General features: G+C 42.4%; 1 protein-coding gene across 1 annotated transcript in view; it reads right to left on the bottom strand.

Moving 5' to 3' along the window:
* LOC146682033 (NACHT, LRR and PYD domains-containing protein 3-like) overlaps positions 1 to 25,937 on the bottom strand; it is a 356,929-nt gene that overhangs the window by 275,652 nt on the left and 55,340 nt on the right. The window lies entirely within an intron of this gene.

Raw genomic sequence — 25,937 nt, 5'->3', positions numbered from 1 at the left:
CCCATTAGTTCCAGCTGTGTCCCCTCCTGTCTGCCTGTGCTCCTCGTCGCATCGTCTGTGTTACACTCACCTCTTCCAGGCTCGCACGCTCACTCCTCTTCAGCCACTCACCCTCACACCGTTACACTCTCATGCCAATCCAGCAACAGGCAATCCACACAGGGTCAGGGACGCGTCCAGGAAATCTAGGTAGAGGAAAGAACAGGTCAGGAACTCTAATGAACAGTACTGAGAATCAACTCAATGATTTAGCACAAACTGAGAAGACTCAACAAATCACCAACCTGTGGCCTAGAGTGTCCTGGTGCCACGTGCACTTATGGACACTCTTATGTTCGAACATGGTGTTCGTTATGGCCAAGCTGTGGTTTGCACAGAAGTTCAATAACAAAACACCACTCGGGTTCAGGTCCTGGGGTCCATTCCTCCCAATCACGCCCCTCCAGCTTTCACTGTTGTTGCCCACATGAGCATTTAAGTCTCCCAGTAGGACCCTCCAGTGTCCCACCCAGGGACTCCAAGAAGGCTGGGTACTCTGAACCCCAACCCGGAGGCACAGATAACAAACCCTCTCATCCACTGGGAGAAACCCCAACATACAGGCAGCAAGCTGAAGGGACACCAGGATACCCACCCCAGGCCGCCGCCTCTCACCAGGGGCAACTCCAGACTGAGACAGAGTCCAGCCCCTCTCCAGGAGGCTGGTTCCAGAGCCCAAGCCGTGTGTTGAGGTGAGCCTGACTATATCTAGCCGGTTCCTCTCAACCTCACGCACTAACTCAGGCTCCTTCCCCACCAGAGAGGTGACATTCAATGTCCCAATTGCCAGTCTTGGGGTTTGGTTCGCTCCTGGACGGCGCTCACAATGCACCCAACACACATTAGTTGGTATCAAATGAGCACAACTGATCATTAATCCCACTCCATGGTCCTTAGGGTGGCACAGTTGCTTCACTCTCTCCTCTTATTCCATTAGAAAGCATTCTGTATGTCCCTAATATAACTGAGAACTTCAATAAAATCTCTGAATCTAACAATATAAAAATGGCACTGAGTCTGTGTCTGCATTTGTGTGACATTAATGTTCCACTTTAAGTTGGAGGTTTTGACTCCCACTTTTAACTCCTTCTCTTAATGTGGACGATCATACAGCTGGCTTCTTGAAAGTGGGGTGGGTGGGGGGCATACTACAGCCAAACTACACAACAGGACAAATGAAAAGAACAACCACAACTTCTCCTGTATCAGTGTGTTGCAGTGATTGTTTAGTTTTACTATCACTCAGTGTTTCTCATCAAAGGCAGTGCAACTGTCTGTGACACTGTGGCACTCTGTCAAGATTGTTGCACATTTGTGTCTCCTTTATAAAGTCAAACAGGATTTTGAATTGTCTGACATTTGCACGGGAATCTGGAGGAGGGAGACGGGCCTTCTTCAGTTTCCTAAGAAACTGTAGTAACTCTAACTCTACTCTAAGAGAGAGATCCACTAATGCCTCGCACCAACACAAACTGGGTTCTGGAGTCAAAGAGCTGTTAGTGTTTACAAATCGAGCGCAGCGACAGGATTGTGTGTCAGAGACAGAATCTCAAAGATTTTTGTGACCCTGATGAAGACCCAATTCTGGACATTCAAACTGTGTTATTAATGTTTTTAACATCTACAGATCATTATCCAGATATTTAATACAAATAAGCATGTCTTATTTTTGTGTTTTATAGATTTGAACTCACATCTCCTGTGTTTAGAAAACAGCAGAACTTTTGTAATTGGCCCAAAAAACGAACCATGTCTGTAAGCGCTGTTTTGAGCCTTTTAGCAAATCTTGCCCTAAACAGCCTGTTGCTGTTACAAAACAGAGGAAACATAGTGGAGTCTAATTGTTGCACCGTGGAGCTCAGCTGAACTCAGTTCTGGGAGTTGAAATCAACAGAAAGTGTTTCATTTGACACTGAAACAGTTTCTTTTCCATCCATGAAGGAAGCTTTTGTATTTCACTCAGCAAAATATACAGTCTGGACTGCACAACATTTCAGACTGCATGTGATCTGTGCACAAAAACATCGAGCTTCATGGACACACGCAGGTCCTGCTCCACTTCCTGCTGTTGCCATGGCTTTACTCTCGTCTTGCATTCAGTCTAATTACAGCTTCTTATTCAAACTCTGCACGTCACTAATTCCTGGTCTCTCCTTGTTGAATACTTTTTATCTTCAGCTGTCCTTGAAATCACTGAAAATCATACAGTTATGTCTATAAGACTTTGGACAGAAACAACTTTCTCTAACTTTGGTTCTGTAAATTACAACAATGAATTTGAAATGATACAACTCAGATGTAGTTTCAGCTTTAATTCAGTGGGTTGCATTAAAATGTGAGGAACTAAAGCATTTTTTAGAATTATCCTATGGAGCTCCGCAGGATGTGCTGTATCAAGCATGCACCGGGACGAAGGAAAGACGGGTGGACTTCCTGGTGGAGCTTGCAAGAGAGCTGGCTCACTCTCATGTAGCTGGGAAGAAGGCAAGAAAAGAACAGTTGCTTTGGACACAACCCTCCACACCTAGCCCTGGAAAAAGAGCCATGTGTCAGGTCAAACACAAATGCAAGAACAATCATGCCACTGTGCGATGTGTTCACTGCTACAGATACACATGTGGTAAATGCAGACTACAGATACCATGGCAGTGCCAGGATTGTGAGTGATTGCTGAAAATGTTGAAATGTACTCACTCGCTTTTTATTATTATTTGTAAATATGTGTACAAATGGTTGGTTTTTTTGTACTGTTTTTATCAATAAATCTCAGCAACAAAGGAAATACACCCATGTGTGTTGATTTCTCCCTAAGATGGCAAACTGAAACACAAGTTTCCTCGTGGCTCAGGAAACTAACCACTCCAAGTTGGTGACTTTTGGAGATTTAATTTCCTGGATGATTGAGAATGCATCAAGACGAACACAAAAGGAAGTTCACCGCTTTTAGCAGCTCCCCCCCAGACAAACAAAGAGGCAGTTGGCAGTTAGAAATCAGCAATCATTCACACACCCCCACTCCCCTCCAGAATTCTCAGGTAACAACCTAATTTACATATGAATGACTAGCCAATTTAGCTTCCACTTGGCTGAAGCTAAAGCCTAGCTAAAAGCCTACCAGCCATTTGGCAACTCAGCCCATCACACGTCCACGTCTCTCCTTGTTTCGTCTTTTATTATGAAAGGGTTGTGTTTCCATGTTCAGTGTGTTTCATGTTGCTTCCCCTGTGGTGTCAGGTTCATTTGTGTCAGCTGTGTTTCCACTTCCCTCCTTTCTCTTCTGTGTGTTTAAGTCCGCTGTCTTCCTCTGGGCAGTGTTGGTGCGTTTTCCTCCGTTCACGTTATTCCAGGTTTCAGGTTATCTCCTGATTCTGTTTAGGTCCATGTTCATGTTCATGTTTTTTCATCAGAGTTTCTCGCATGCACCTCCTCGGATTCATGTTCATGTTTTCTTGTCATAGTTGTCATAGTCATACCGAGTTATTCCCAGTATAGGTTTTAGTTTCCGCCCCTGTTTGCTGGGCCTTGTTTTGTGTTCGTGTTTTTCAACCTAATAAATGGTTTGTTTTTTTGTTAAGATTCAGTTCCATCTCTCCCTTGTCTGCTTCCGGGTTCATATTGCAATCACGTCAGCCACAGTGACAATAAACTTATTTTGATTTTTAACTTTCTTTAGTTTTTCAACAATATTATGTATATATAAACATTTTGCATCTTACAATATAAAGCCTGGATCCTGCACATATTGCACTTTGAACTTGAACTGTGTTGTCTGTTTATTGGAGATTGTACTACTTGAATTCATTATCCTGGTGATATAACACATTAATTCTCCATTTGGAATCAATATAGTATATAATACAGTATCTGTCTATCCATCTATATAGCTATTGAATTGAACTGGAGTGAATGGAAGAGAATTAAATAATGGATTTCATGTTCATGTTTATCTATGTTGTAACAGTGACGACTTGAGACATCTGTTTGGCCGTATATGAAGAGAATTAAATAAAATTTAAATGAAAATGATATTAACTGTATTTATACATTTTATATTTTTGGATGAGACACTGTCAGTGTGCTGTTATATAACTCAGGTATTTTTAAGGCCTGACTGGTGGCATTGGTGCCCATGGCTTTACTGTGCTGTTGGATGTGTATGTGGGCTATCCCTTGTACCTGACATTTGATTGGGCATCACTGTGTTGCTATGGTATGATCCTGGTAGTTGTTGTTAATAAAACAATAACAAATTCAAATTCAAACATTGCTGCATTCTTCTGTCACTGAGGATTCCAAACCTGCACTCAGTCTCCTCATTACTTTGGTATTGAACAGACAAACTTTGGAGCTCCTGCAAACTTTATTCACAAACTGCAAATATTTTACACAAATCTGCGACTGACAACAAGCACAGAGACTTCAAACAATCACTGAAGTAAGGACTGAAAGATTTACTTTAAAACAATAATGATTAAGACCTTTTTCGTAAGGTTGTTTTCCCTTGATTGCCAGCTGTTACTGTTTTTATCTTCATATCTTTCATATTTGTCCACCTAAACAATGCTTTAATGATACAGTTTGAGAAGTTTGATATGAATTTATCCAACTGACTTGAAAATGAAACTGACAACTGTCCTGTAATCTTACACAGAGAAACCAAATCCTGCGTCTTTGCCTTGACAGACGCCTAAAATGGCTCGAGCTGTGGTAAGTTACCCTTCACTGTGTCTGTTTCTAAACATTAAAACGTGTGAATTTTTAAAGAAAAATCCAACAACAACAATAATAATATGTAACAGAGCAAAACGTCAGATGACTTGAATGTTCCTCTGCAACACAAAGTCAAAGTCTGCCTCCTCCACAGGCAAAGGAGAAGCTCCCACACTCACCCAGTGCAGACCGTTGTGCTCTGGACAATGAAGTTCCCGCTTTCATGTTCCGACCTATCAGCGCACCTGCATGTGAGCTCCTAAGTCCTCCACCTGCTGATGCCAGCTTTCATTCGAAGGACACAGACAAGATCATGCATCCAGATTTAAAAAACGATCGTTCATCCCTGGATGATGACGTGACATTTTTCATGTGTCCTACTGATGTTCCTCTGCCTCCGAGACCTCCACCCACTGCAGAGTTAGGTCTCTGCAGAAAGCGCAGGTATTCTACTGCTTTTTCTGTTAATGATGAAGAGGAACATTTGATGCCCAAACGCATGAGGCTGATGAGTTGGGATGTCTCTAAGTCTCCAGCTGCTGAGAAGGAGTATGTTTGCTTTATGTGTCCTGAAGACAAGAGGTCTGAGTTACCTCTCAGCTCCCTCCAAGGCCATCCACCATCACAGGTCAATAATAATGACACTGACCAGTGTACCATTCTGCTGCCTCCTGAAATACCAGTGCCTCCACCCACTGCAGAGTTAGGTCTCTGCAGAAAGCGCAGATATTCTACTGCTTTTTCTGTTAATGATGAAGAGGAACATTTGATGCCCAAACGCATGAGGCTGATGAGTTCTGATGTACCAGTTTCTTCAAATCCTCCACCTGCTGATGCCAGCTTTCATGCAAAGGACACAGACAAGATCATGCATCCAGATTTGAAAAACGATCGTTCATCCCTGGATGATGACGTGACGTTTTTCATGTGTCCTAGAGATGTTCCTCTGCCTCCGAGACCTCCACCCACTGCAGAGGTAGGTCTCTGCAGAAAGCGCAGATATTCTACTGCTTTTTCTGTTAATGATGAAGAGGAACATTTGATGCCCAAACGCATGAGGCTGATGAGTTGGGATGTCTCTAAGTCTCCAGCTGCTGAGAAGGAGTATGTTTGCTTTATGTGTCCTGAAGACAAGAGGTCTGAGTTACCTCTCAGCTCCCTCCAAGGCCATCCACCATCACAGGTCAATAATAATGACACTGACCAGTGTACCATTCTGCTGCCTCCTGAAATCCCAGTACCTCCAAGTCCTGCCCCTGTTGGAGTTCTAGAAACTGTTGATTTTCCTTTTGTTGATAATTAAATACATGTTTGTGGTAATAAATACATTTTTGAGCAAATACGTGTTGAGATGATTCGGTTGATTATGATGGTTATAATTATCCAAACAGTAAAAACTAATTAACTGATGATACTAGACCCTTAAAAGAGATAAACACCACTAGTCAAGTCATAATGGCTACTTACAAATACATAACCACTCAACACAACCCACACAGTGATCTAATGCACAAAAACAAAGGAGACTTAAACTGGCTGAATCAATTACTGTAAAGAAAACATGGAGGAAGGCTTCCTGTGGTGTCTGTCTGCAGTATAGGTCATAAACCTGCCTCCTGCATTACAGCAGACAGGTCAGGGGTCAAATGAAAAGCAAAATGTTTACCTCAGATTAGGGATGCACCGATACCACTTTTTTGGAAACGAGTACGAGTACTTGCATTTCAGTACTCGCTGATACCGAGTACTTAATAAAAACATGATTTAAATTTACAGGTAACAGCTTTAGTCCTATAATTTAACAACAAACAAACAAGGGACTGGTTTGGAATTAAGAACATTTATTTAAAATAAAAGCATGTTGTATGCAACATATTACAGAATAAATAATTATAAAAAAATTTAAACAGTGACAGTGCAACTCAAGTATTTTTCAGTTTATTTTAAACTCTGCCGCTTTGGACAACACAAGGGGCATTAATAAACATCTTTGCCATTTAGTGCACAATATGTGAATAAACTAACAACATCCACCGACATAGAACTGTGGCAGTCAGTGCAACTGAGGTAGGTATTAACATCAAGTCTAAGATGACTCACTAAATGGAGAGAAACAGTGAGTGGCAGGGTTTTTTAAGAAAAGTAGCTTTTCTGCATCATCAGCAGTCAGACTGTTTCTGTTTTCATCTATAATGTGTGACACTGAGCTAAAAAGCCTTTCACTGTCCACACTGCTACATGGGGCTGAGAGCTATTTACAGGCTATTTTAGCCAAAGTGGGGAACCTGATTTTGTTGACACCCCAGTACTTCAGAGGACTGTCTTCACGAGGGCTTGGGGCCTCTCCGAGGTATGTGTCGAGCTCAATGGCAGCACCTGCTGCCAGCAGCAGCCTGGGCCTTGAGGAATGCAATTCAATTCAATGCAATGCAATTCAATTCAATTCGATTCAATGCAGAGAGCTGCATTAACACACAGTGAGTAGGAAAGGTGACTGAAGAAGAAATACGCATTGCATCATGGGAATCCCTCAGCCACATACACCTGTTGCACTACACAACAAATGCAAGCATGTCAGTTTTATTCATTTTATGCTCATCTTCGTACAAATTTTAAAGGTAATGCGGTCAAAACTTTGTAAGTATCTGAGTGATTGGATGAAGCGGTTTGATGACGTAACACGCTATTTTAGTTTAAAATGCTTATAATGTTATGATAAATGGTAGTTTTGTTGTTACTTTTACAATATTATCCATCCTTCAGTTTCAGCGAACATGACAGTTAGCAGTGTAATAATTCCTCTGTGATAAAGAAAAATTAGCTTGTTTTCTTTTTGTGTGGGAGCTCGCACAGTGTTTCAACTTTACAGCCTTTTAATATGAAAGTCCTGTCAGTACACTTCCTTTTTACATCATTTCACACTTGCCCCGTGAAGGGCAACAGTCTGACGTCTGCTTAGCCAGGAAAGCTTCAGCTTGTTTCTTTCCGCACATCTTCCTCTTCACTGTCGGTGGCTTACAGACATGTTAACAAGCATGGACGTATCAAAACTTTGCTTGATTTTGCTGTTACCACTAGCTGTGTCCCATGATGCTGAAGGTAATACAAGGAAACTATTTTCATTATGCATTATTAATATTTTTAAATTTATAACCTCCTTGCTTTTAGTTTAAACTAAACACATTATTATGGGATTAAAAAGATGGTTTAACATTCACAAAATATAGAAACTAAAGTCCTCTCTGACACAGGCTGAATCTTGTATTTACCGTATTTTGCTGTCCCTGTTTACAGAGACTGTTGTGAAGACAGTCAGGAGAGAACACGATGTCACTCGGATTTGCAACAAGGAAAGTCAGACTACTATTGTTTTGATTATCTGTAAGATCAAAAGACAGAGGGACACAGGAGGAGAGTGTCATCTGCTGTATCGACACGGAGAGAACGTTACTCAGGAATGTGACCCCAGGTTCTCAATAACAAAAGAAAATCAGACTGCCTTTCTGGAGCTGACCAGTTTAACACCAGCTGATAGTGGGAACTTCACCTGTGAGTGTACAAACACTGAAGGGACATATATTGTCCATATCAGTGTCACTGTGGAAGGTAAATGCATTTTGGTTTCTTTATCTGACACAGTTATTCAGCACTGTGTTAGCATTGTATTGACCTGCTTATGTGTTTTTTATTCTTGTAATTTGTTCATTTCTTTTCTTCTTATTTTCACTTACAGCAGTTTAAATACTCTCACTGACTCATTTATCAGGTACATCTTTGAACCGAGTTGGACCACCTTCAGCCATCAAACATGTCTTCATTTTTTGTGGCACAACAAGGCGCTAAAAACATTCCTCAAAGATTCTCAAGACATATTGAAATTACATCATCACACAGTTGCTGCAGATTCGTCAGCTGCTCTTACTTGAAGCAAACTTTCCGTTCCACCACATCCCAAAGGTGCTCTGCTGGATTGAGATCTGGTGACTGCGCAGGCCGTACATGATTTGAGCGCCGTGACATGGTGTGGTATCCTGCTGGAAGCAGCCATCAGACGATGGGTATTTTTTGGGCATAAAGACATGAATGTGGTCAGCAACAACCTTCAGGCAGGCTGTGGTGTTTAAATGATGCTCAGTGGTCACTACAGGGTCCAAAGTTTGCAAAGAAAATCCTTCACAGAGCATTACACCACCAGCAGTCTGAACTGTTAGAAATCAACTCATCGGGCAAGGCATCGTTTTTTTAGTCTTCTGTTGTCCAGACTTGCAAACTGTAGCCTCAGCTTGCTGTTGTTAGAGGACAGCAGTGATATCCAGTGTGGTCCGCTCTGCCTCAAGGTTTGATGTGTAAACAGCATTTTTACCCAGAGAATCACAGCTCACTGGATATTTTCTATTTTTCAGACCATTGTCTGTGAACAGAGATGATTGTGTGTGAAAATCCCAGCAGATCAGCAGTTTGTGAAGCACTGGGACCAGTAACATGTGCCATGTTGCTCTGTTTGAGCATTGATTTGCTGACATTTTATTATTTTATTAACCTTTATTTAACCAGGAAGATGAAGCTGACATGTGATTGACAAATGAAATGAACACTGAAATATTTGTGTTACACCCTGAACAAGTATACCTCATAAAGTGGCCAGTGAATGTATATAAGCAGTTGGACCAATTTCAGTTCATAGTAATATTCAGAAAAGATGCAAAAGAAGAAGAAGACAAAAGAAAAGAGTACAGTGACAATATTTAAAGCTCTGTGGTTATAAAACTGGGGTTTCATTACTTCACTCAGAGTTTCAGTAGACGTAAACTGTGTTTGATTTGTGTTTTGATTTCCAGGAAATGAAAGTATATGATTTTACTGACAAATGCATCTTTTCAATGATTTAGACACAAACGAGGCCCACACTTCAGCAGACAAATCTTTTTCCGTTTATCTGCCCGGTGTTGTGATCATCTTTATAACTGGAGTTATCGTGGGATTTATCTACTGGAGGAAAAGTAATGGGTGAGACTATTTTTGCTGCAGTAATTCAAAGATGATATAGATGTAGAGAAAGTAAAAGGAAACATCACATTTCAATAAATGAGAATTCGGTGTATGTTAAACATCATGTCTAGAATGAACACTTTTTATCCTTCCAAAAATAATTATCATTATTAAGAGAGAAGATAATATAAATGTAGATGTTCTTACTTGATTTTTCTCTGTTTGAATGTGAATAGTGTTACACTAATGCTGACATCCTTTCTTATCAACGTGGCTGCTTAAGGTCAGGAACATCTGGAGTGTCTGTACCTGAAAATCCCAACGGTTTGGTGAGCAATTTATTGCAGCAGCTAGTTAAAAGTTTGCAGAAATGTAGTTTTTTACCATCAGGGCCTTATGAGCCTATACTGGTGTTTTTAAAAGTTATGTTTGACTTTATGACTTTCTGTGTCGTTTCTGGGATGCTTAGAACTCATATTGCACTGCGGGAAATAGTTTATTTTGATGATTAATTTTGCATTATAATATTTATTTTTGTTTTTCCTGCATTATATAAAAATTGGTGTGTTTCAGAAATAAAACTATGAAGACACTCAAAATAAATTTCCTGTGGTGGGAAACTATTTTGTGCAACTATTTTGTATTTACAGTTTTGAGAGATAAGCCTCTTAAATTTCTCTAACTAGAAATATATGTTAAAAAACAAAAACGATTTTCAATTTTTTGGTAGTTTATTGCATTTTTTTGCAATTTATGTAATTACTGTGCACTTAATGCAGACATATAATTAGAATTTGGGCTATAATGGTTGTATTGATGTATATCAACTTGAAATGCTCCCAAAAATGGCACTACAGCATGTAAAAATATAATATGAGCTCTGGCAGACTTGGTAAAACATGTACATTTATGTTTTAGGATGTTACTTATATAGATAATTACAGATTAGTGTTATAATACTATTAGTGCCAACTTCAGTGTCCTTTATTTTGTGAAGAAGCTCTTACAGAAATGAGCAGAAACATTAAATAATCCAGGCAACAGATGGAGAGATTTAAAGATCAATAGAGTGTGTGGGTAGACCGGGTTGAACTTGATTAATACCTAAAATATTTCACTTTTCTAAAGGATGACGATGAGCCAGATCAGCCCTATACAAACCTTCAGCAGCCATCGAGTGATTCCTACCAGACTATCATCTCAGTGAACCATCAACACGACAACAAGACACGCTCAGCAAGAAGCGCAGGAACTGTGGGAGTGGATAATAAAGCTCTATGAAACATTTTAAAGTATATAAAACTTTAGGTGACATACTAATATAATAATATTCATATATTATAATAAACGTCCATCTTTTCACACTGGATAGTTGTTTCCCAGTAATGGAGACCATTCAGTCATAATACTCCAACTCAGGCTCTCAGATTTAATACAATACAAACACAATAAACTGTGGCAAACATGACTCTTTGTATCAGACTAGTTTTGTTTTTGAACAAACATCTCATCATAATTTGAACACAATGTCCATCCAGATAAACAGAGAGATCAGTCTGGCTTAAACAATGTTGGTGGTTTACCTTCTACTGTCCTTCCACTTTTATGCACTTCTATTTTAGACATAGTAAAAGTTTCAGTGTAGACACAAGAGGTGAAATAAGGAGGGTGCAAGTCTTCCTGCTTTCAATGTAGTCTACCTCACACTGTCAGCCACAGTTACTTCCTCACCAGCATGACTGCACGGAAACTCTGCTTTCTCCTGCTTCTGCTTGTGGTTTTTAGCAGTGAAGGTAAATATATATAATTAAAAAAGAAAAGCTGTAAAGCCAGGTGTTTAAGAAGAAAGCTTTAGTTAGGTTAGTGAAATAATATATGTGATTGATTTTCCCACAACAACAAATATATAGAAACTATAATCCCGATTTTGTTTCATTTTAACTGGAACAATTTATAGAGACTCTTGTGAAGACAATTGGAAAGAAACCCGATTCCACTCAAATATGCAGCAAAACAACTCTGAATGTTACTGTGATGATACTGTGTGAGATCAGCACAGAGAGGAGCCGAGGAGAACAGCGTCGTCTGCTCTATCGTTACGACCGAGGCTTTATTCATGGCTGTGACTCCAGGTTCACACTGATCAAAGAAAATGAGACTGTGTTTCTCCACCTGCTCAACTTAACATCTGAAGACAGTGGGAACTACACCTGTGAGTGTGGATTTCGTGGTGGATTGTATGTTCTCCATCTCAGTGTGACTGTGAGAGGTAAAAACATTTTCTATTTATACCCACACCGCAGATTCAAGGTGGATGTTTGGAACTGCGTTAACACTTTCTTTTCTGTCATACATGGTTTGAGGTCGTCATTCCCGCCTGCAGCGGATTAATGAAAGGTTTCAGTCAGGAGATGAACATCTGGAATGTTTTTAAGCTGTTCTTCTGGCTAATTTGTTTAAAATTTCATTATAAAACTGCTCCAATCACAACTTTGGTGTTATTTCATCAGTGAAATGTTTGAATGATGCAATTGTAACTCTAATGTAATGAAAAGATAAACATGTTTTCCACTTTAATATAACAGGTTAATGCAAATTTCGTGACTTTTCATGTTTTCAAAATGAAGTTTTTTTGTGTGTGTGTGGCAACATTCAACAGACGATGGAGATTCTTCTGGCATGAAGTTCATGGCTACAGTTCCCATCATTTCTGCTGCTGCTTCACTCATCAGTGTGGCTGTGATAACCTGTGGTTACAGCCTGAGGAGAAATCCTCGCAGGTGAAAACTTTTACTGACGCACTTAAACTCATGAAATGACCCTTTGAAATCACTTGAGCACATTACTGCATACAGCAGCCACTGTGGTGTTCAAAGTATCTCATAGGTTCTTTTCAAACACCACACATTAGTTGTAGACATAGCGAGTCTTGTTTTTGAGGTATTTTTCACCCCATGACCTCTGATGTTTTTATCCTAACAGAGAAAACAGATCAGGTCTAACTAACTTAACAGGATCTGAAACTCGCCAGATGTTTGTGAGTTTTCCATAGTTCTGTTTTACACTTAATTGTGCCGAGGCTGCAGTGCATTATGTCTGTGTTTTAAGCTGCACTTTAATTAAATGTAAATGACAGTGTAAATTGTTGTTTAGGACAAAGAGGACCGCTACATGAGCCTTCATCGGCAAAACATCGATGTCTACCAAACTATCTCCTCCGGTCGCCTTCATCATGATGCTGAGGCCACTGCATGTCACAGTCATGTACAATAATAATCAGAGATGGAGTTTTTACCCTGACTACGTGATCTATAAAACTATGATGCTAGACATGCTATCTATAAAAGACACTGACATTTTAACTTGCCAGCATCATGTGTACTGTTAGTTTGTTTTGCACTGAAAAAAGAGAAAAATATTAACGTCCAGTAAAACTTGTAATTATGTTGTGAATGAATTGCCTTAATTCATGGCTTTTAACACCATTTAATTTCTGTTTTTTATCTGGTTTGAACGTTGAAAATCCTCCACTTGGCTCTGTGGCCTCTGCCACCATTATGGTTTTTGCTATACTGGTCCACTTGATAGTCATATTTGATGATGATTTTACTTTATTTTGAGTCATTAGAATCAGAACGGGGGTCAGGAAAGAAGAAAAAAGATAAGCTGGGGAGAAAGTTAACAGAAGAAGAGGGAAAAATAGAGAAGAAGAGAAATAGATGGAGAGGAAGAGAGAAAACATACTGAAAATCTATTTCATCATCTGCTGAAAAACACAAGGAAAAACCAACACAGTGGGGAACCCACAGCAACAACCAATAATATGCAGTAACTAGGCTAGTGAATTGTCCCACAAGGAGCAACAGGACAATTGACCTACTATATGCTAATGTGAGAGATGCATACAGAGCCACCCCCCTCCCCCCACTAGGGAAGTCAGACCACAACCTGGTTTACCTACAGCCACAATACACACCCCTCGTCCAAAGGCAGCCTGTCACAACGCGCTCCATCCGGAGATGGACCCCAGAAAAGGAGGATGCTCTGAGGGACTGTTATGACACCACAGACTGGGATGTGCTCCTGAGCCCACATGGTGAGGACATAGAGGGGGCGACACACTGTCTTACAGACTACCTCAACTTTTGTGTGGACACGGTCGCCCCTGCTAAGACGGTACGGTGTTATCCTAATAACAAACCGTGGGTAACACAGGAAGTCAAAGCTGTCCTCAACATGAAGAAGAAGGCTTTCAGGAGCAAAGTGAAGGAGGAGATGAAAGCAGCACAGCGGGAGGTGAAACGCTGCCTGAGGGAAGCAAAGGACACCTACAGGAGGAAGGTGGAACAGAAGTTGGAGAGGAACAATATGAGGGAGGTCTGGAATGGTGTGAAAACCATCACAGGCCACAACACCAAGAAAAGCACAGTGGGGGGGGACTGTGGAGAAGGCAAACGAACTCAACAACTTCTTCAACAGGTTTGACCAGCCCACAACCCCCCCCCCACCCTCACCTTCACTACAGAGTCCAATCCCCACTCTCCTACCTCCCTCGCTTCCCCCCCTTCCTGACACCATGACACCCCCCTCCTCCAATCCCTCTCTCAGCAGCAAGACATCTCCCCCCCTCCCCTCCTCCCAAACATCTCCCAGTGTCACAGTGGATCAGGTCAGGAGACAACTGAGGAATCTTCGCCCCAGAAAGGCAGCAGGCCCAGACAAGGTGTGTCCTAGGATGCTAAAGGCGTGTGCTGCTGAACTTGGGGAGCCGCTGCAACGAGTCTTCAACCTCAGTCTGCGACTGGGGAGAGTGCCCGCCCTATGGAAGACATCCTGCATCGTCCCGGTCCCCAAAAAGAACCGGCCCAATGAGCTGAATGACTTCCGACCGGTGGCACTGACGTCACATCTTATGAAGACTCTAGAGCGGCTCTTCCTCAACCTCCTCCGACCACAGGTACAACATGCCCAGGACCCACTACAGTTTGCATACAAGGCGGGTGTCGGAGTGGAGGATGCCATCCTGTACCTCCTACACAGAGCCCACTCACACCTGGATGGGGGAAAAGGCACGGTCAGGATCCTGTTTCTTGACTTTTCCAGTGCCTTTAATACCATCCGGCCCTGTATGCTTCAGGAAAAACTGAACAGGATGGAGGTGGACCCCTGCCTGGTCGCTTGGATCTCCGACTACCTCACCGACAGACCACAGTACGTCAGGCTGAAGGACATCACGTCTGACACTGTGGTCAGCAGCACAGGAGCACCACAGGGAACTGTGCTGTCCCCTCTTCTCTTCACCCTGTACACCTCTGACTTCTGCTACAACTCTGAATTATGCCATATTCAGAAGTTTGCAGACGACACGGCCATCATGGGGTGTATCTGGGATGATCAGGAAGAGGAGTACAGAAGTCTGGTGAGGAACTTTGTCGCATGGAGTCACACAAACCACCTGCAACTCAACACCTCAAAGACTAAGGAACTGGTTGTGGACTTCGGGAGGTCTAGAGCAGGTCCACTGCCGGTTCAGATAGAGGGGGAGGAGGTGGAGGTGGTCAACAAGTACAAGTACCTCGGGCTGTGGGTGGACAATAAACTGGACTGGTCATGCAACACAGAGCACCTGTATAAAAAAGCCCAAAGCCGACTGTACTTCCTCAGGAGGCTGAGGTCTTTTAACATCTGCAGGAAGCTCCTGAGGATGTTTTACCAGTCGGTGGTTGCTGGAGTACTTTTCTATGCTGTGGTGTGCTGGGGGAGCAGCACAGCAAAGAGGGACTCATCCAGGCTGGAGAAACTGATCAGGAGGGCTAGCTCTGTGGTCGGCATGAAGCTGGACACTCTGGTGACAGTGGCAGAGAAAAGGACATTAAAGAAACTGATGGACATTATAGACAATGCCAGACATCCTCTGCACACGGCCATTAACAACCAGAAGAGTCTGTTCAGTGACAGGTTGCTTCTCCCAAATTCAAGAACTAACAGACTTAAAAACTCCTTTGTCCCACACGCCATCAGACTGTTTAACTCCTCTCTGGAGGGGAGAGGGAGGGGAAACAGGAGGACAAAGGAGGGGGGAACAACTAAGCTGTAGTGCCTCTTCACCTCACTGTGCAATACCTTTTGTGCAATACTTTTGTAAATAGTCAACAGTGCAATAGACCTCAATACTTGAAATGTGCAATTCACTTGTATTTTTATTTTTTATTCCTATTTATTCTATTTATCCCCTTCGTATATTTTATTTATATTGTCTCTGTATTTATATATGTGTGTGTGTGTGTGTGTGTGTGTGTGTGTGTGTGTGTGTGTGTGTGTGTGTGTGTGTGCGTGTGTGTGTGTGTGTGTGTGTGTATGTATATATATAATATTCTGTAACTCTGTAACATCTGTCGGTGCTGTGCTTTTTTGGAAATCGAATTTCCTATTTCATTTCAAACAAGTAAGTGGATGTAGTTAGTAAGTAAGATATTTCAGACATTATTCTGATACAGAGGAGGAGATACTGGAATTATAATTAGTATCTATGCATGCATTTGTGATTTTGTTTGACCTTCCCATTGCTCACAATTTGAATTTGTTCACACTGCAGATGAGGAGACTGCTTCTGCACCTAAAAAGAGAGCTTGTTTGGGGACTGAGACAGCGAAAGATGGCACAGTGTGGCATGAAGAACAGGTGGGGACCTGTCTCCCTTTCACCCCAATAGAAGCGTACGCTGCAGATGGAGAGCCAACGGCTAAGGCCAGGAGAAGTATCTCGAGTCGCCTTCAGAGCTTCCTGTGTTTCATCACTCTTGACATGCTTCATAGCATTCAAGAATGGACTATTCAACATGCACAGCAAACGGAGCATGTTCATTGGTTCATGGACCTCCCTGAACTAATGGCATTTATTGCAATTGTCATCTTGCGGGGTGTTAACAGGGTTCCATCTTTACGTGACTGCTGGTCAGCAAACCTGGGAAACCCACAGATCATTGGAACTATGGCATGGAACCGCTTCCAAGACATCATGCAACACCTACGCTTTGATGACAAGTCCACCCGCAGTGATCGAGCAAAGACTGATAAGTTCGCTGCAATTTCCAGTGTGTGGGGATCATTTGTCACCAACTGCATCACGTGCTACAACCCTGGTCTACATATCACCGTTGATGAACAGCTTTTCCCATCAAAGACTCGGTGCTGTTTCCTGCAGTATATTGCAAGTAAACCTGACAAGTTTGGGATCAAGTTTTGGGTGGCTTGCGACCTAAAATCCAAGTACATTTGCAATGTCTTCCCATATCTTGGCAAGGACCCCAATCGTCCCACTAGGGAGAGACTTTCTGAAAATGTAGTGATGAGGCTGATGGTTCCTAGACAAGGGCAGAAATGTTACCACGGACAATTTTTTCACATCGCTTTCACTTGCGCAAAAACTTCTTAGACGAAAAACCACCATCCTCGGCACAGTCAACAAGATTCGCAGGGAAATTCCTCAATCCACTAGACAGACAGATCGCAATGAATTCACCACTCAGGTATGTTGCAGGTCTTTTGTGGTTCTATGTTTATGTGTTTCATTGTGTGTAAAAGGGCTATGGAAATAACAATTTATCTTATTTCTTAGGTGTTTTCAACCTCTGCTGCCATGCTGACGGCGTATGCGGCCAAACGGAAGAAGACAGTCTATATTCTTAGCAGCATGCACAGCGTGGTTCAGACTGATAACACCACCAAAAGGAAGCCAAACACTGTCACACTTTACAACAAAACAAAGTGTGGCGTGGATGTGATGGACCAGATGGTTCGGGAGTACACTGTCCGCAGAGGAACACGGTGCTGGCCAGTTGCCGTGTTTTATAACATGATTGACATGGCAGCACTGAATGCACATGTGCTGTATCAAGCATGCACCGGGACGAAGGAAAGACGGTGGACTTCCTGGTGGAGCTTGCAAGAGAGCTGGCTCACTCTCATGTAGCTGCGAAGAAGGCAAGAAAAGAACAGTTGCTTTGGACACAACCCTCCACACCTAGCCCTGGAAAAAGAGCCATGTGTCAGGTCAAACACAAATGCAAGAACAATCATGCCACTGTGCGATGTGTTCACTGCAACAGATACACATGTGGTAAATGCAGACTACAGATACCATGGCAGTGCCAGGATTGTGAGTGATTGCTGAAAATGTTGAAATGTACTCACTCGCTTTTTATTATTATTTGTAAATATGTGTACAAATGGTTGGTTTTTTGTACTGTTTTTATCAATAAATCTCAGCAACAAAGGACATACACCCATGTGTGTTGATTTCTCCCTAAGATGGCAAACTGAAACACTCCAAGTTGGTGACTTTTGGAGATTTATTTCCCTGGATGATTGAGAATGCATCAAGATGAAACACAAAAGGAAGTGCACAGCTTTTAGCAGCTCCCCCACGCCCTCAATCACACACCCCCACTCCCCTCCCTCCAGAATTCCCAGGTAACAACCTAATTTACATATGAATGACTAGCCAATTTAGCTTCCACTTGGCTGAAGCTAAAGCTTAGCTAAAAGCCTACCAGCCATTTGGCTGCTCTCTGGGTTTTATAGGTAGAAAGGTAGAAGCCTGGCTTTGCAGGTGTTGTTAAATGTCACTGAGCAGCACACAGTAAATGGGCCCAGAGGGCCGAGACCTGAGGGCACCCCACCCGCAGCACAGGCCCAACAGAGCCAGGGGGCCGGGCCCCACCGAGCAGCCGCCCAGAGTGAGCCACTAAACACAGAGAACCACTAATGCACTGTGGGTGGGGGCACCAGCTACTGGCAGGAAGTGTGGTGGGGGGAAATAATACGTGACTATTTTTATGTGGAGTGGAATTAAACTGCCATAGAATATGCTTGTGGTGGATTTGACTCAACACAAGCGTATTGTCAAAGTGTTCTTTGGCATGCATCGAGACAGTTTCTCAGATACTGAAGTGACTTGAGCAGAGCCAGTTAAAGCCTACTGTGCTTGAGTGGGCAGCTCAAGTTTCCACGTGGAAGGTTTAGTGAGACAAAGACAGGAAGTTAAAGCTGCTGACTAATAATCTGCAGGTTCCTGATTTGAGTCTCTGTTAAGAGGATGGTGTCTCTGAGATAATTGCTTTTGTGCATCGATAAATAAACAGGGAAATAAATGAATAGAAAAAAGCATCCGAGCGGATATGCACCGATGGTGTGCCCACTGGTCTTAAAGTGCCTTTGCGCCCCTTACCATTTATGGAGGTCCCATTTGGGCACATTGGCATGGACCTATAGTGTACATGGATGTTGCTTTGTATTAGTTCTGGTATATTATACAACACAATAACATGATGCAGTGCTGCTGTGCACCATTTCTGCAAAGAGTGTGGTGCAAGCAAGGAAGATAAGATAACTCTTGCACAGTCATACCTAGTACAATAATACAACAAATTTGGAAACTGTCCCACCATAACACAATCATTTAGATACAATATTGGACTTTGTTTACATGTAACTGCACAAATAGAATTTAGAAATGTAATTATTGACAAGAGTGAACAACCACTTATAATGTAATCTACAGCTGTGACCAAACAGCTAGATAGAGAATCAGAAGTGTTGTTTTCTACAAAGTTTGCTGTTTCAGTGAGAGTCATATGTCATATCATTTCAAACAGTGGCGATCCAGAAATGTTGTACAAACGAGTAAGACTAACTATAGACTTTAGCCAAAGTTGTTAAGTTAGCTAAAGTGTTGGGATTGTGTGTAAGGCATAAATAAACCTAAAATGCAATGTTTTGGACGTTCTTTGGCACATTTCCCTACTGTAGGGGTCTCTGCAAGCATACGGGGCTCTGAGAGGGAACAAGATGACAACGAGGAATTCTACTGGAAACAGTCGATCATGTCTGTCAAAGCTGAATTCAGGGCAAACTAGGCTAAATTAGTGTTTTTAGCTAACAGCTACAGTAAGCATAAAAGTGACTGTTGGGCTATTATTTGTTAACAGGGGCGATTTTAGCCCATTTTTGGGGTGCTTTGGTTCATTTTTGGGGTGCTTTGGTTCATTTTTGGGGTGCTTTGATTCATTTTTGGGGTGCTTTGGTTCATTTTTGGGGTGCTTTGATTCATTTTTGGGGTGCTTTGGTTCATTTTTGGGGTGCTTTGGTTCATTTTTGGGGTGCTTCAGCACTTACTTACTTTTTTTTGACAATATTTCCTGTTTGTGTGACACACTACTAAAAATATAAAAGGCAGAACTTGGTTGAGAGGTAACATTTTAACAACAAAAGTATCCATAATATTTTTTAATATTTTGTAATAACTTATTTGTAATAATTTATTCTGTTTCAGGAGTGTTTTTATGCATCTGTATTATATTATACAAACACATTAAAAGTGAATCTCTGTCCAAAATATGCACTCAGTTTACTTCTTACTCACTATGAGCATCATTCATTATTCTCCTCCAGTAATTAAGGTTAGGATATGTATTTTTTTTATTCCAATCCATTCTTCTTTGGCAGCATTTAAATAACCTTGATCAGATTTGATGGTTTTGTTACAGACTTTTCAAAAAAGTGTTTTGCTTTTCTTTCACAAATGTGGGATTAAATTGTTAAAAAGTACAAAACAGTGATGTCATGTTTTGTGACGAGGACCCAGGCACAGAGAGACTTGATGGATTTAATAATCTTTTGATTTAATAAAGAAATTTGCAGACTTGCACAGAGACGGTAAAATTATGATGACTGATAAAGGAGGCGAAGACAACATGAGGACAGGGAGGATGCAGGGACAGAGACGGGGAAGAAGTCTCATTGTGACGAGTAAAGTGTATCTTGGCTGGCTGGGCAGCTCTCTGGGTGCTCAGCCCCCCGAAGCTCTGATCCTAGAATCCTCCCTGAATTGTGTTAATACAGTATGTCAACATGAAAGCATAACTGTACAGGGTGGGCCAGTTATATGGATACACCGTAATAACATGGGAATGGTTGGTGATATTAGAGTCCTGTTTGTGGCACATTAGTATATGTGAGGGGGCAAACTCCTCAAGTTCGGTGGTGACCATGGTGGCCATTTAGAAGTCGGCCATCTGATACCAAATGATACCAAAGAAGGTAAAGTAAATAATTTTTAAAGGTAAATGTAGAGGAAACATCAAAAGTTGTCACGGCTGGGGCAGCAGTCGTGTGGTGGAGTGAATGAGGACCAAGATGCAGACGGCGGTGGAGATGCGAGTGGAGATTTATTTACAGTGAAAATAACAAAGGTGAGGGAAGAAGCGAACATCAACCTAAACTGGGAAGAACTAACAGACAAAGCAGAAAACATGAGGGCAGCAGGGAAACACAGAGATGACACGAAGAAGGCAGAGAGACGTGGAGAAACACCGATGGACACGGAGACTTTTCACCTGTTCCTTTTGTTTGAAGTGGCCGAACTTGGCCACAGTAGGACGTGGTCTCCCGGTCGCAGCCCGCATGGGGCCGATGCGATGCACTCTATCAAAGGCGATGTTCTTCACCGTGTCCTCCAGCAGCTTCAGGTGGGTTTTGATGAAGGTTTTGCACTCTGAGCCTTCTTCATCACAAGATCCTGGAAGCACTGATCAATGTAATCTTGGAGAGCCTCTAAACTCTCCCCGTTGTTCTCCAGGGTGTTGGAGATGATTTAGACAAATATTGTTAGTTTGAAGACTATTGATAAGTGTATTTGGTAATACTGAAGCTTAAAGGAATTTGTTCAATTCTAAACTACCATTCGCTTTAATTTTACGCCAAAATCTCCGGCGTCTGACGTCAGTTACAACATGAGTCGCTTACCTCTGTCACTCTGAAGTCACATTGAGTTTTCCTCACTGACTGTTTTAGACAGGATTGTGGGAGCAACACAAAAAGCAGCTTCAGCTGGAAACACACAGTTTAGTGTCTTTGCTGCTCGCTTTAAGTCACAATAAACAGGAAACTCATTGTGTCTCATGTCAGAATCAAATCACTCATATACAGGAAAGGAAGAGGCGGAGCTTATTTCCTGCAGGGAGAGGTTAGCAGTCTGTGTCTTTCTCATTTCTGACTCCTAAAGAGCTGAAAAACACAGGCTGTTATTGGCTGGCTGACACTGGGATTAATGTCCTTGAAGCCAGCAGTCTTTAATGTCCAGGTTCAGAACGGGCAGGTGAAAAACAGTCCTTTATGTCCTCTGATGTTCAATAAACTGTCCTGATTACTGAGGGAGCAGAGAAAGTGTCTCCATCACTCACCACAGCTGGATGCTCTGAAATCCTGGAATCCAGCTGTGGAGAGGAGCGCCGGCGGCGTGGACGCAGTTTAGTAATCAGGGAACGGGAGACAGGAGGGAAACACAGCTGGGACCAATTACACACACGAGACAGGAAACAGTAACGCGGGACTGTCAAAGTAAAACAGGAAATATAACACAGAGTCCAAAGTAAGGAGACGTGGGACACAGTGAAGACACAGAAACAGAAACCAGAACTATAATCACAAAACAAACTCAGAAACATAAAGAGTGAATCAGCTGATTCAGTGTTTGTGACAAAAACATGGATCCTGGTTAATAACTTTTATTTGTTTGTTTCTGTATTATTTTGTGTATCGTTCTTATGAGCTGTTGTTTTGTCAGTGAAATATTATTTCATTGTTTTAAGCTTTTTGTTGACTTTGAAGTGCTTAAGTTGATATTTTTGAACATTTAATTTGTTCGATTATTGTCGAGTCGATAAAACTGTCAAACGCACAGCTGCTTCCAGCACGGCCGGAGGAGAGGTGGCCGAGCAGACGCACAACACACACAGCTCACAGGTTTGCATTTCTAGATATTGCAGATGTTGCAGAAATTGAGAGTAAAGAACTCAGAGATCCAGCGCTGTCTCCTGCCCCTTATTTATACACCACAACACAACGACAGGCGTAACTCACACAAACGGGTAACATGAGGCTCAGATGCTTTGGACGTGTTCACATATACTGGACACAGAATGATGAAGATGGAGCTGCAGGAAGGAGGAAAAGAGGAAAAACACAGAAAAGATTCACAGATGTGGTGAAAAAGGACACGACAGCTTCTGTTTGTTAGTTTGGTTTTTCTTTATTTGGTAAAGATTCAGAAATAAAGAGAAGATCACATGTTTGAATATTATATTAACGTTCTGTAATTACAACAAGTTGTAAAATCTTTCCAGAGTGAGACAGAGACTGTGCAGAGACTGTAGAAGGACAGAGCAGCAGCAGAGCAGTCCAGATACACTGATGATCCTCTGTCAGATCCAGAGGGACACACAGGGCTGATGCTGGACTCTACATTGTGTCTGACAGTGGAGCTGTTCTCAGAGCAGTTCACTCTGCAGCACTGACAGTCATCTGCACTTCATTCCTCTGTCAGTCACTGGTGGATGAAGCTCTCCTCTCCACCTCCCAGTAACATGGCCCAGTCAGAGCGTCTCTACACACAAGCTGCTGCTGCTTCAACCTCTCTGGATCATCAGGACACAGCTGCTCCTCTCTCAGCACACACACCGTCCTGTTTACCATCATCACCACCTGCAGAGAGAAGGAGGAAGAGCAGAGGAGATAAACGAGTGTTTCCAGAGACTCTTCATCAGCTGTCAGTCAGTGATGCAGCACATCCAGTATAAAGAGCAGCAGGGACGTCAGTGCTGGGACTGTACTAGGACTCATTGTTGCTTCACTTTTTCTAATCTTTGGATTTTTATTGAAGTTGCTGAAAATGTTTTTCCCTCCTAGTTTGAGTTTGGACTTTCATTCATTAGAAGAACCTTGGTGTGTCCACTCTGAGCTCTGTAGGAACCCCAACAACAAGCCCAACAATCCAGATGGACGGTTCCAGCTGTTAACTGGAGGAATTCCATCCAAACATCTGCTCTCACTAAATTCTTCCTCACCTACAGACTGTGTTCTTCACTGCTTTAAACTTGGAAATCAATGCAGTCATTGGTCTGCGTGCTGCTTTGTTCAGAGAGCTGATTGGCTGTTGACAGTGTTTGATCAGAGCGTGTCAGCCGTTACTATGGTGACCATAAAGGTGAGAAACAGGAAGTGTTTGTGTCCAATCCTGAAGCCTGTCACCGTTCTCCTCTCACAGCTTCACTGAGAAGCTGCAGCTTTACAGGAAACACTGGATCTTTGTTTCATACTGACTGTGTTTAGTACAATACTGCTGACAGCACCACCCACTCACTCCATCACTCTACTGACCTCAGAGTCTCCAGTCTGTAGTCTGGACTCTGCTGAAGATCAGACAGCTGCTTCACATCTGGATCCTTCAGGTTGTTGTAGTGCAGGTTCAGCTCTCTCAGATGGGAGGGGTTGGACTTCAGTGCTGCTGCCAGATAATCACAGCTGATCTTTGACAAACCACAGTCCCACAATCTGTATAAAGAATGAAAGATGTAAGTTTATTAGACAAAGAGCTTGAAATCATTCAGTGTTTCATCATCTGTTCAGAGCTGAAGAAGGTTCAGAATGTAGAAGTTTAGAAAATGGAAACTCCAAACAGCTGAAGCCAACAGGAAGCAGCTTCAAACAGGAAACTGTGCAGAGTTTCAGACTATATGTCCTGATGCAGCCAGTTGGATTTTGGAGATTTGAATCTCTGTTCTGTGACTAAGTCCTTGAATCATTTCTTCCAGTTGGTCCAACAAGACAGACTAAGTATTGGACATGTGTTGTGGCTCCATCAGGGGAGCTTCTAAATGTGATGTGATGGCCCCTCTGGGTCTGTCAGGTCACAGCACTGAAGAGAGCTCAAACTGGGCACACAGCTGTTCCAGTCTGGACCAAAGACTCTATACTGGGACTGAGGGACTGCTTTGACTGCACCCACTGGGACTTTTGAAAGGCTCATGTTCTCACTTAGATCATCGATTTCTACTGACATTTCTTTCTGGGAAAAATGGGGATTACTTTGCAAACAGGAAGTATTTTCCCCAATAAGCAGCCCTGGATTAGTAAATCACTCCAACATGTTCTCAGGCAGAAGAAGCTGTCTTGTTATGAGGGAGAGAAGAAAAAGATTGAGGCACAGAAACCTGTTGAAAGAGAGATAAAGCAGCTAAAATCAGGTGTAAAAGTAAAGCAGAGGATGAGCTGAATAAAGGACACTCAAGGCTGGCTTGGAAAGGAATGAAGTCCATGGTGGGGATGCAGAACAAGGAGCAAAGATGAATGTGATGCTGAATCAGCAGAAGACTTGGACTCATTTGATTCCAGCTTTGATATCATTGATTTCAATGAAGAGCTTTGTGATTGTAGCAAAGGGCTGGTAGCTCTGAGAGTCCCACTGATGAGGTGTTTGTGTGGAAATCTCTTAGTGGGACCAAAGAGAGAAAAAGCCCTGGTCCTGATGCTGTGGGAGGGAAATGATTGAAGTGTGCTGTGAGGAAGTGACTGGGAGATTTTCACACATTTTCCAGTCCTCCTTGGAACAACAGGAAGTTCCCAGCATATGGAAACAAAGGTTAAGTGTCCTATGGCACTCAGTGATGATGGTGCTGTGGCCCCACCACCTCCACCTCTTTGTAAAGGAACTAACTGTAATCTGAAGCTTCAAATGGAACTAAGACTTCCTCCACTAGGTGGCAGTGTCTGATGAGAAAGTGTTAGTGGAGCTGGCCTGGAGTCAGAAACAGGAAGATGCAGGATTTGGGCTGAAATGGGCAAAAGTGGTTAGCACTAGTGCCTTAGAGCAAGAAGGTTGTAGGTTGAAGCTTGTTGGTCAGCTGGGCCTTTCTGTGGAGGTTGGATGTTCTCCCACAGTCCAATGAAATGCTGCTTAGGTTCATTGGTGCTTCTACATTGGCTGTAGGTGTGGATGTGAGGGAGTGCTTCTCTGTCTCTCTGTTGGCCCTGTGATGGACTGCTCACCTGTGCAGGTGGACCACGCCTCTTGCCCTATGACAGCTAGGGCACAGGCTGCAGCCCTGTGAGCCTAAGCTGAATAAACAGTTAGCAAAAATGATCCATAGATGGCCTGAAATCCCCCAGTTAGCAGTTTGGTAGATAGCTATGACATGCTAATCCCATCCAGCAGCTGTATTCTACCTGTAAGCTGATCCCTGCTGAGCCAAAGCACTTTTTCATATACAAATTACAACCTTTAATAGAAACCTATTGGTCAGCATCTTATTAGCCTGCTGTTAGCTTCATTCCACAGAAAACTGAGAGAAACTAACAGAGTTG

Source organism: Copadichromis virginalis, linkage group LG23 (assembly GCF_057382275.1).
Source record: "Copadichromis virginalis isolate Kocher_CV1m ecotype Utaka linkage group LG23, C_Virginalis_male_GT1.1, whole genome shotgun sequence".
In the NCBI taxonomy this organism is placed as follows: Eukaryota; Metazoa; Chordata; class Actinopteri; order Cichliformes; family Cichlidae; genus Copadichromis; species Copadichromis virginalis.
This window is presented reverse-complemented; position numbering and strand designations above follow the sequence as displayed.